At 34.1% G+C, this 13,089-nt stretch overlaps 1 protein-coding gene across 2 annotated transcripts in view; it reads left to right on the top strand.

Annotated features, from left to right (window-relative positions):
• LOC132705379 (B-cell lymphoma/leukemia 11A) overlaps positions 1-13,089 on the top strand; it is a 96,567-nt gene that overhangs the window by 41,958 nt on the left and 41,520 nt on the right. The window lies entirely within an intron of this gene.

The raw sequence follows: 13,089 nt of genomic DNA, 5'->3' as shown, positions 1-13,089 counted from the left end.
TTGCCATAGCCGTCGCCAAATTTGCGTTGAAAGCGTTTGCGTTGCGCCGATTGATTACGCAAAAAAAACAGTCGCTTCGAGATTCGTGCGAAACATTCGCGGATGTCTGTACAATAATGACAGGAATTAATGGCGAACGCGAACCAAATGCGATATAAAAAAAACAAACGGCCGCTTCTGTGTCAAACCTTACCGTTAAAAAGTGTTAAACAGTGATTATTTTTTTGCTGGAAGGACAATAACGTGGTCCAAGAGTTAAGAAAATCATTCTTCCAGTTTGATACGCACGGCTTGGTCGTCTTACAGCTTAGAACCGTACTACCGATCTTTTGTGTCCGAAACAACGGTGAAGAAATTGTCCAGGATGTCACTTGAATTTCACGTAATGTTGATTTTCTAATTACCTAAGCGCGGTTAATTAGAAAGTCATCCTTCTCAGTTACGCGGGCACCAAGGTTTGACGCGTCTGAGCTACGTAACCACTTCAAACGGCACGGGATTGTGTTGTATTTTTTTGCGAGCGGTTATGTCTCGCCTCTTTCGGAAAATTTAAATTATTACAGATATCCGACAAAATGTTAAAAAATCCGATACGGAATGACGCACCTCATCTAAAGCCAATTTAAACTTCAAATGGAGCTTAGCCAGCTTTTCATCAGATAACATTATTTTTTCAATCGTAGGATGTTTCGAGAATTTGTCTCTCCAAGGTCAGATAGGGAACATCACAATTCCGAGCACATGTCGATGCTAACGCGAAAGTGAAAACCTAAATGCATGGAATTACTTTTAGAAAAACAATAAAATTGCCTTTTTTTGGAATTATCCAAGGGATTGATGTTTCTAGTGCGGCACGTAGGATTAGCAGTCTTTTGAGGTAAATTTAAATATGATTTCTATAATAAAAGGTACATGCTGGGTGGTTTTAGAGGGGTCTATGCCTTATTTCTAAATTAATGAGTGTTATGAGAAAAGATTAATATTTTTGTATTATTTTAATTGTCACTTAACCACACACAGGGTGTTTAAATAAGTTTTTTTTTATGGAACACTGTATATGCGATATGTATATACGAATCTAAGGATTTATATAAACATCTCTATATCGATGTCTAATGCACCCTTATTAGGTATTATCTTCGATATACTTTCGCATTTTCGGAGAGCTCTTTAGAAGACGAATCCAACGTTGTATTTGAACATTGGCCTACGATGTATCGTTGTGTTAATTCTGAAAATGTCTCTAATATATGTTTTATTCAATGAAAAAGAGAGGAAATTTTGTTTTTACCACAGTAACATTTGACAAACTTCAAAAACAAAAATTAATAATTTTATATTAAATTTTCCGCATTAATATACAATTGGTCGCATTTAATTAGTTAATCGCATACCGAATTTGTTGTATTGCAAAAACTTCTATGGGCTTATTTTTGTTTCATGTAAAGAAGTCCAGTGGGTTTAAATCCGGGCTCTTTGCTGACCAGATGGTGTCATTTTCAGGAGCGCCATCTTGTTGCCAAATCAAATTTGGACGTTCTATTTAAGGAATAGTTTTCCGAATAAGATGCTCAATATTATTGTGTCACTATGTATCCTCTATCGGTGCAAAACTCATTCTTCCCGTGTCTTAGTACTTCATTTAAGAAAATTTTGGCCTTGGCCACAGTTTTACCTAGCAAAACACAAGATAAAAGGGTTGGTTAGTCTCTCAAATAATATTCTGCGTGCGGATTTAAGTAGTTTCATAGTTACTCCTCCAGGGCCAAAAACTTTGCCAGGGAAGGAGAACAATCCGAGAAAAAGAAGACCCAAACCTCAATCGAGGGTGAAGTTATCATATTAGTTTAAACGAAATAGATATTGAATATTTAAATTAATTATTCTCAAAGAAGATTTTGTTCTGTAAGTAATTTAGATTGCATTAATTTTGTGTGTGTAGATAGCCCTAATTCCCTCATCTGTCTGGTAAGACTATTACATATATTTATTGCCACATAAGTAAATGATCTCTGAAATGCTGATGTTCTATAGCGAGGATCAATGTACGTTGAGTTATTTCTTGCTCTTTGGGAATATGGAAAAAGTTGGAATATCTCATTAAGGCTTATCTTAATCAGATGTTCCAACTTTGCCTGATATTTACCTGATTTTTTAATTTTATAAACAAACCTGTCCATATGCAGCTATTTTCAATCTTAACGTAGGTTCTTCGTTCACTGTTTTCTCGAATGTCCTTGTTTTTATTGATGACAATAATTTGAGATTTTTAAGGGTCTAGTTTTAGGTTGTGATTTGTTGCAAATAAGTTCAAGTTGTTACGTTTACGTTTTTGTTTAGCTTCTCTAATGAATTGGATACTGACGTTTAGAATCGTCGCAAACTGTTTGAGCCTAGAATGTGTAAGACCCTGATTCATATCAGACACATATAATCAGTTTATGAGGTTAAAAATTATAGTATCAGCCCTTGAACCTAAATTTAAGCTTCAAAGATGAGTTAAAAATTTTTATCTCCTATTTAAAATAAAATATAGGGTTTTAAAATTTTTTGATTTGCTTTGTTCGATTAAAATTTCAACTTCTATGAACCAAAATGCCAAAAATGAAAATAAAAACGGAAATGAAACCACAACTTTATTGCCTTTAGGAATCAGTTTTGAAATTATTTTTTCTATTTCTATTTTCGTTAAAACATTTTTTGCTTTCAAATAGGAAAATATTTTCTCACACGTGCACCAACCACCGGCTAACCAAGTGTGAGAATTTTTCCGCTAGCCGTTTTTTCACCTGGTCATAAAAAATCTCAGGGGTGATTTTTTTTACCGTACGTTTTTTCGCACCGCCTAATAAATCTCTTTATACGAGCCTTCGGTTTTTTTCGCACCCCTAATTTTTTATATCGGACGGAATAGTAATTCTGCATTATCATTAATTTTTGGCGAAGTTACCATTGTAGAACCTTAGGGTCCCTTTCGGTCCAGTGGGGGTAAACCAACCCCCTCCATTCGCCCTTACGTTGGGATCATAGATCTCGCGTAGAAAGGGCCTACCTGTGGACCAGTGTCATTTCTATCAGTATGTGAATCGCTTCTTCGATGTTAAAAGTTTTCAGTAGTATCGGACGTTTCGGTAGTTATTTTTCATGTCTTTGGGTTTTATTTTTGCTGCTTTTGGTTGCGTTCTCAAAATGACCCTTCACTATGAATTCCGTCGGGGTAAGTTTATTTACTATTCTTTATTTCTACATGTGACAATCGATCTGTTCAAATTCAAGAATTGTTTGCTTCTGCGTTATTTCCCCACTTTAATTTTATTTTACATTTCTTAATGAATTTTGAGGTTTTATTTATTTATTTATTTATAAACCCACAGGCTAGCGAACAGGCATATATCTGGATTACATGGTCGGGAATACAAAAGAAACATAACTGGATATTTCCTAAGCTAATAGCCTGTAATTAAAAGAATGTTACAAAATTTTGTACTCGTTTGTTTTAAGCAAATTTATTTTTAAGTTGATTAAGCCGTATCATCGTTGTTCAGGAAAACACAGTTTTATTGTACATACGAGTACATCTAATAAACGGAAAGTTGGGAGTTTGATCTGAGTCTTTCTATAGAAAAAGTTAGCATAGTGCGTACCCTTTTAATACTAGCGAAAAGCGACATTTACAAGAAGGTGAGTCAATAAATAAAATTGTTGACAATTTTATAAAGAAAAGTTAAGTCTGAGCAATTTCTGCCTGTTTCAAGGCAACCTTAATTTATAAAACTGTGGGTATTTCCATACGAAAAGTAGTGTCTATCTCTATTATATCTAAAATGAAGGTTTCTAAAAAGATTTTTTTGGAGACTCTCGATCTGATCGCCATACTTGCGATAGATCTGATTCCATACAGTGGACGAGAATTCCAAAATATACCTAATGACGCTGTTACGTAATACAAAACTGAGATTTTTCAAGCCCTTCTTTTCAATACTTTAACCCAGAGCCCAGAACGCAGCCTAAATCTCTAATTTGAGCAACTCTTAAGTTTTATCGAGATTTTAAAAAAGTCAGTGGTTGTCACAGTACATAGTACTATAAAAGTACTATTCTGGGGTTCTAAAATGTCTTTTCTTGCTTTTAAGTCATCTGCGAATGACGATGTTCCTGAATGTTGAAAACAGCTTTCAATATCAAATATAAAAATATTGAAAAGTGTCCCAATAGAGAACTGAGTAGTATTGGGCTCAAACACGCTACTAAAGTAGTTAAAAAAAAGTTGTGATCTACCGTGGGCTTGTAGCTTATTTTAAAGGGTAACGATTTTGGATTCTTTCTGTTATTTATTTGTGATCAAAATATTTTTGCATCTTTTGTTATTTTCAGTTTTTAGTAAATAATCTTTAGAGTCTATGTATTGATATTTCTACTCTTTTCCACTTTTTCCTAGCTTCCTCTTTGTCATTCACCAACTTTTTGCTGCGATGAATGAACCAAATGGAAAACTCAGCCCTCTTTATTATTTTTGTAGGTATGTTCTTCTGGGTAATACGCGGGACGTAATTGTATCAGAATCTAGAATAGAGTTCCACGCGAAGCCAACAATTTTTTCGTTTACTCAGACATAGTTAGCTACAAAAAATTGCTTCTTATTATAAATATTTGCGATGAAGTTTCTTCTCCACTTTAAAATTGATAGTTATCTCAAGTGCAAGATGATGGATATCTTCCGGTACAAATGTACTGTGGCTTCTGTTAACATTAGCAAATATATTATTGATTCCGGATGTATGGGGCAAAAGAGGGCGCAAAAACAGAAATATCGTGGTGCCCGTCTCAATTTAAGTAGATAGAAGATAGAACTTTGATTCACCAGCAATAACCTTAAACTAAACATAGATAAGACACAACGTCCTGTTTTCTCAACTAATAATAATCTACTGGAGGGCAAGAATGTAGTGGGGGTAACGCTTGACGATAGTTTAAATTGGGTCCCTCATATTAACATCTTGCGTGAAAAACTTGACTCTAATATTTTTATAATCCCTAAACTTAAAGGACTGCTTACTGTGGCCACATTGCGAGTCACCTATTTTCCTCTTTTTCACTCTCATCTAACTTACGGCATAGTTCTCTGGGGAAATTTTGCCACAACAGACCAGGCATTTAAACTCCAAAAGAAAGTTGTTCGTTTGATTTGATTTTAAGAAATTGGAAATTATGCCACTTTCTTGTCTGTATATTTATTATCAATGATTAGAAATACACAAAAACACAGACATCCTTAGTCAGAACTCCTCTTAACATGACTATTTAACTAGAAATAACAAGCTAATTCGTGCTTCAAGATGCAAATATACCAAAAGTCAAAAAATACACTAAACTTAAACTTGTACAATAAACTACCAGCTAACGTGAAAGTTCTAAGTAATAGAAAATTAAAAAAAAATCTTAACCTTTAAAGGCACTGCTTTTGTTGATGTTCCTTTCTTCTATTTATTTATATAAACGCTTGTTCTTTGTTATATACACTGTCCTGTTTATATGTATTATACACTGCTTTATATAATTTACACACTCTTTATATAATTTATTCATTGTCATGTTTTATAAATACATATTTTTCTATTTATTGTATTTATGACTTGCCGTAATTGTATCAACAAAACGTGGTCAATAAATTCTATTCTATTCTATTCTATAATTATTCAATGAGGCGTGCTGCTCCTAAGTTAGGGAGACTTTTGTTTGTTGTTATTTTATAAAAATCATTCAATATCTCCGAATTTGATATTTCCTATTCGTGATTTATACATTTCCAAATATTATTCCAAATCGCTTCTGACATCTGAAAAATTTAGAAAATTCGTTAATACTCCACAACTCGCACGACGAAGCTTTAATTACCCGTATTACCCTCCGCCTAAGTAAATCAATGTAACTGAGGCCATTTGGCGCAGGCCACTTGATTAGAAATAGCCACGGTCTACTCTGATTAAAAGTACGAGAAGGCGATAATGTCCAGACGTCCGGAAATATACGATCCAAAGGCGAAGATGCTTCACATTATTTTATTGGCCCTCCTCAAGACAAACGAAGATCGGGTCGCGACATTTATTGCCAAACTCGCAGTAGATTACCACTATTTCGACCTTTTCAACGTTGTTTATTTTTGTTTCGCGGCTGGTGGCTTGATATTTAGCAAGGATGAATGGTTGCTTTAATAGAGCTCGATTTTCTTGGGCATTAAACGATGTTTTACAGAGCGATAGCCCTTGTTTTCCATAGGTGTTTATTCGGCCTCATAACCTTAACATAAAACATAAATTAGCAAGCATTTTGGAATTCAAACATTAGAGCTTTCCAAATTATATTTATTTTCTAAACTGACTAAGATAATAAACTGGTTAATATTGATAAATTGCAAATTTATTTTTCTACTCCCGCCTGTAAAATACCTAATTACTCCCCAATCTAGCGTGCGGGAAGCGTCACTTTACCACGTCAGTTTCGTTTCCCGCGAATCCGAGCCACTTCGGACAATTCCGGGATTTTACCGTACGAGAGCAATCGGATGTTTTCGGAGATACTTCCCACGATTTGAATTTTAACGTTTGTCAATTCTGACGGCCATGTCAGTGAATGTATTCGTGTTGCATTGCGAAAATGTACCCAAAAACTAACGGTCGTAGAAAAAGTATAGTATGCAACACGTTCGGTAATAGTATATTATGCAATAAGTGCGGTAAACGGCATTTGTCTCACGAGTTTATTTGACACGAGCGGAGCGAGTTTTTAATAAACGAGTGGGAAATATCTCTGAAAACATCCGATTGCTCCCAAATGCATGCGGTAAAATCCCGGAATTGTCCGAAGTGGCTCGAATTCGCCGGAAACGAAACTGAAGTGGTAAAGTGACGCTTCCCGCACGCTAGATCGGTGTGTAATTAGATACTTTACAGGCGGGAGTGGAAAAACTTTTTATGTCAGTCATTTATTAAACACTCGCTCCGCTGCGTTCCGCTCGTGTCAAGTAAATTCGTGAATCAAATGTCGTTCACCGCACTTTGTGTACCAGAAAGTTGATATATAAGTTATTTAGATACACAGCTTAGTTCTTGGCTTCCGTGGCTTGCGACTGTTTTGTTTTAGAAATTTATTAGATTACTTAATACTGTCCATAAGTGTCGGATTTGTGTTGTTAGATTATGTGGAAAATAAACAATGACCATACAGCAAACATCACAATTAGATATCATGTTTCACATCGCATAATTTAAAAGGAAGTGGCTTTAGTTTTTACCTGCTATTACTTATAAACATAATAAAAATAGTCGTCGTCGAAGTTACCATGTAAGAAACGACAGAGCATCCCAAGGGTTATTTAAATTTATGTGTTATAAAGCCTTTATTTTTTTCTGATTTCAACAACGTAACAAGCGTCACCAAATATTAGGAATGAATATTCTTTTCGCTCATGCGCCAGTTATTTCGATTTTAACCCATTTTCCCGGAGATTTTTTTTTTAAATTCACAAGTTTCTAAAAAAAAACAAATTAAGTGCTTATCTTACAGAAGTTATGAAAATAATATCAAGCCACATAATGAAGGTGACGTCAGAATTTCAATTTTGTGCAAGTCGCCTTTGAATTGGTTTCCATGGTGACTAAATAAACAGATTCTGATATTTTGACATTGTAATAGCTGTTGGTTTATGGTCGGGGTAGGTTTTGAAGCTACGCTGCGATAGAGAAATTGACTTCTGGTTAGACGTTTTAACCGACAGGCCAAAACTAAATCTATTTGAAAATTGACACGATACGAACAAAAATACCAAATTTTTGAAATGTAGTGCCTGAAAAAGAAGGTTATAAACATTTGCTTAAAATCACAATGGTTGTGGAGTGCATATTCAATGTTGAAGAGGGAGATAAATCCGTAGGATGCAAAGAAAAGGAGTCGAGGCTATGGGTATCGATAAATTCTCAGTAGAAGCACTTTCTTATGGCCAAAGTTTTGTTGATTGACACAAAGGCCAAACAAAGTATGCTTTTGGTTAACATTTCAAGCACCAAATCAAAGAGTCCAAGGTTATTCATAATTAATGGAGACAAAGAACCAAACAGTAAAAGAAAGTGAAATCTACAAGACGTAGGTAAAGCTTCTTTGGAAATATTTTGAACCAGAAGAATACATAGGGCAGTGCATTATACAATTAAAACTACATGGTGGTTGAAGTTCATTTCAAGTTGCTGAAGGCTGCATTGAGGATTTCGTTTAAAATCAGATTGATTTGGCATATTTTTAATCCGGAAATAACGTGCAAACCGTGAAAAACTCTGTCGTCAACAATACCACATGCAAAAAGACAATTTCGTAATAGGCCCGTCAAAATAATCGCCCGAAATGCTACCCTCGCGTAAGTCAACAATATCGCACAAAAGAAGAACGGGGCTTTATATGTGGGGGGCTAGAAACTACTATATTCTCCGACAAACCGGCCCTGTTTGTCCCAATCGCCTCGCCAAGTTTTATCTGTCCGCATCGAGGCAACTTTTATCTTAACTTGATTTCGTATTTATGTTAGTCAATCGAGTCATTGAATTAGCGGAGTTGCGGTGTGACAATTTGCGGGTCCGTCGAGGCCAAAAAATGAGATTACTTTGACACTGACCACCTACAGGCACGAGAAAAAACAAAGGGAAAACCTTGTTAACGAAATCCCAATGGATCGGAATTTGGTCGATACCCGGCAAGACAAGATATGTAGCGTGGTGGTTTTTCGTGGGATAGCATATAATTCTAAGCGAGTAAATGCCGGGAGTGAGGAAGGGGGGTTCTACTTTGCTAAAAGTAGAGTAGTAGTGGATTATCAGAGTTATACCAATCGGATACCATATGAATATGGGGATATGCTTTCGCGCCATCTTTTATTTATTTATCTATTCACTTTATTTATTATTCGAAGGGGACTATATATATATATATATATATATATATATATATATATATATATATATATATATATATATATATATATATATATATATATATATATATATATATATATATATATATATATATATATATATATATATATATATATATATATAGTCCCCTTCGAATAATAAATAAAGTGAATAGATAAATAAATAAAAGATGGCGCGAAAGCATATCCCCATATTCATATGGTATCCGATTGGTATAACTCTGATAATCCACTACTACTCTACTTTTAGCAAAATAGAACCCCCCTTCCTCACTCCCGGCATTTACTCGCTTAGAATTATATGCTATCCCACGAAAAACCACCACGCTACATATCTTGTCTTGCCGGGTATCGACCAAATTCCGATCCATTGGGATTTCGTTATATATATATATATATATATATATATATATATATATATATATATATATATATATATATATATATATATATATATATATATATATATATATATATCTATATATATATATATACCAGAAAAAAATTGAGTAAATGACAGTTTTAAATGTGAGGTCTCAGTTTTGTGTACCCATCGTTAACTCCATCTTTTTTTTTTAAAGAAAAGCCTCAATTTTTTATTTAATATTTTCAAATTGCTTGTCATTGTGAAAAAGTGTATGTATGACACTTAATGATTTACCAAGCAATATCGGCCTAAAATTAGCCATGGTCATGGAACAAAAGCCGTCAACAATGTTAAACCCTCTCGATATATTTGTTAAAAAGCGTTTGAATGGCATTCTAAATAGCCTAGAATCATGTCAGATTTTCAAAGCGAAAGCCATATTAATTGAGCCTTGCTTCATTTACGTTATTCAGGATTTAAAAGATTTTTGAAATATCGCTTTTAGAAGTAATCAGGTGGAATTTTTGAGTTCTACCATTTAATTAACAATGGGAAAGAAACTATCGACAGCTAAGTTGTTCAATAAACAGGAACAAAACTCGCTACTTTGTTCGTTACTGACAAGTTTGGGTCATTCAATGTGCTCCAGACTGTTGCCGAACGCGGTTATACGCTTTTTAAAAATTGAATTGAACCAAATAAATAAGAACTAAAAGTTCAGATTTTCACGATTTTTTTTTCTAAGTTACTAATTAAAAGCTCAGATTTTCACGAACAAAAATTTCGTGAAAATCTGAACTTTTAGTTCTTATTTATACGATTTATAGTTATTTAATTTTATCAAGATTGCGACAAAGTACCGACGAAAGAACTTTTATTAATTGTCCCAAATGATCTGACAAAACGGGATCACAAACTATGACACTTATCCGGTCACTAGGAAAATTGGAAATTACATTGTCCATAGAGGAATCTACTGATTTAGACTTTTACAAAAAACTCTAAGCCAAACGAAATGAATGTATTTTTAACTCCTCCGATCGCCAACAATAATTAGGTTATCATAACGTTTATGAAGGAAACTTATAACTCGTTTTAAATGATCAATAAAAATGGATACATTACCTGAAGTAGAAGAGATCTGTAAAGAGCAACCAAAATAGTCTTATTATCAATAATAATAGTAATAATAATAATAACACTAATAATAATAATAATAATAATAATAATAATAAAAGGTTCTATTTGAACAAAAAGGCGATATTCATTAGCTAAGTTAGCTTATTCTACCGGGCGGCCGGTTAATATATCAGGAACCGTTAGTCCTAGAACTTAGCCCAAAAATATTTATACTAAAGAGAAAATGCTGGAAATTATTTTCATGTTCATGAAATAGCCGCTAGGGGGCGTAACATCTACTGTAAAATAGAAAAAAACGGGTTTTCTTAAAAATACTCTAAATTAACCTATATCAAAATTAGTTTTAACTTAATCTACTTTAGATAAGGCAACTTTTTTGTTTAAACTATTATACTAAAAAAAGTGGAAAATTCCATTTTTCTCAAAAACCACTCGTATGCTATATAATGACAGAAGAATACTGGATACTGTATACATAAAAATACTATAAATAAAGTATATACTTAGGGGCAAACGCTTTAGGCGTTTAACTTTCCAAGTAATATTTATTATATCTATCAAAAAATCCTCATCTGCTTCGAGCTGATTATGGAGCCACTCAATGTCATCAACATATTTAAGCTTTTGACTTAACTGGATTTTGTTGGGATGGTAGTGCAATGTCCTCCATATTCGCATTCGTGGAATGTGCAGTTCATTTTGAAGAAATGTGATTGATCCTTTAGGTATATTATTAACCTAACGTTATTAACAAAAGGGAAAAAAACAATTAGGAATCTAAAACTTTACTACATTTATATTATTATTAATATTATAACAGAGGCCAAAGTTAATTTCTCATTAGAAAGCATTTTATTATATTTACAACTTATGTTATCTATATGGTTAGAGAATATTATTTCTGTATCATATATTACCTCTACATTTTATTACAGACCAAAGTGGCCGAACCACCAGATAATTTTTTGCTAAACGGTTCATGTTTTTGCTGAGTTTGGCCACTTCACTTCTGCACTTGATTCCCATGACTTGGTCGTAGTAAACTTACTGTTATGGTTGGCATAGTTTTATCAGTTTTGTACCCTCTTGAAAGAGTGTGTCGAAAATCTGGAACTACTTCTTTAGAAAATCAAATATCAATGATTGATGATTGAATGATTTGTGGTGACTTAAAATTGTGGGACTTCTACTAGGTCATCAGTCAGGATATACTAAGTACCTCTATTTTTTGTGTGAGTGGGACAGTAGAAATAGACAGCAACATTGGGTGAAAAAGAACTAGCCAAAAAGGATTAATCAAACTCCCGGATCAAAAAATATTGGTCTCCGAAAAATTGTCTTACTACCGTTTTAAATTTTAACTGGTGAAGCAGTACGTTTAGTTGCAAATAAAAGTGTAGTATGTTTTAAATACCTCTCTCAGATTCAAAATAATGGAAGGAATTTTTGTAAGTCCTCAAATATGGCGATTAATGTAAGATTAAGACTTTGTGAATTCCATGATGGAATCTGAAAAGGTTTTCTGGGAAACCACAAATAACGAAATTACGAAGAAGTATAGAATATGTTAGAGAAATTTGAGTATAAAACTACACTTTTTACACTTACTTTCTCGAAAATTTTGGTGGCGTATGTGAGGAGGTATAAAAGAAATAGAACGCATATATCAAACGTTTCTTAATAAAAATAAATGGACTTAACTATTGTTTGAGACTTTTTTATTTAATTTTTGTTTTTATTTAATTATTTTAAAGTTGATAAAAACCTTATGCGATAGAGGCAAATATTTATCAGCGTTAAATTAACTAGCAATTAATTATACCGAACCAAATATCGGAAATCAACTTTCAGAAGTTTAAAAATTGTTGGCCTCGACTGGTGTCTAAAAACCTCGTTAAACAAATTGAACTTGTGGATAGCAGGAATAATGTTGATGGATTTTATTTCTCTTATTATCTTACTGTAATATTCTAATCTTGTTTTGTTTAGTGATCACATTTAGTGTTCAAATAAATGACCACTAGCGAGAAAGTAGTGTTTCCAAATAATTATCGACAGCAATTTCGTAATCAATAAAGCGACAATAGATCTGAAAACTGCACTCCCACCAAGAACGAACAATTAGGACTATAATTCTGGAGGCCAGTGATTGCTAATCTCCGCAGGGGCCGTTAATCGGGGGGCGAAGGGGTTGCGGGGCCACTGTCGAGTGTCATTACGGCAGCCGAAAGCGTCATAGAGGGTTGGCATTCAAATGCTGCAGCTGTTTATTGTAATCAATATAACGCCCTTCACGTGTGTGTGTGGGTAGCGGTGGCAAAAATATCGCACTTATTTTCAAAACGCTTAGTTTTTAAAAATAATTCTCGGCGCGATGTAGATTTTCCTAGCCCCAACGTAAACTTCGAGGGTTTTTTCATCCAACCGGACAACGCGTGGCTCGAACCCCTCTCTGCTGACCACTCCCCCAAGTGACCACAGCGGTGCGCGTCGCGTCAAGACAAACGCGTATGACCAATTCGATTGGACAGCCCTAGCCGGACACCGGACAATACAAGGAGGCAAACAATCCGAGGGGTTGATATAAGATACGTACGTCGCATCT

This window comes from Cylas formicarius, unplaced genomic scaffold, assembly GCF_029955315.1.
Source record: "Cylas formicarius isolate icCylForm1 unplaced genomic scaffold, icCylForm1.1 PGA_scaffold_7__23_contigs__length_41026272, whole genome shotgun sequence".
In the NCBI taxonomy this organism is placed as follows: Eukaryota; Metazoa; Arthropoda; class Insecta; order Coleoptera; family Brentidae; genus Cylas; species Cylas formicarius.
Note: the sequence above shows the minus strand (reverse complement) of the source record. Positions and strands in the feature narration are given on the sequence as shown.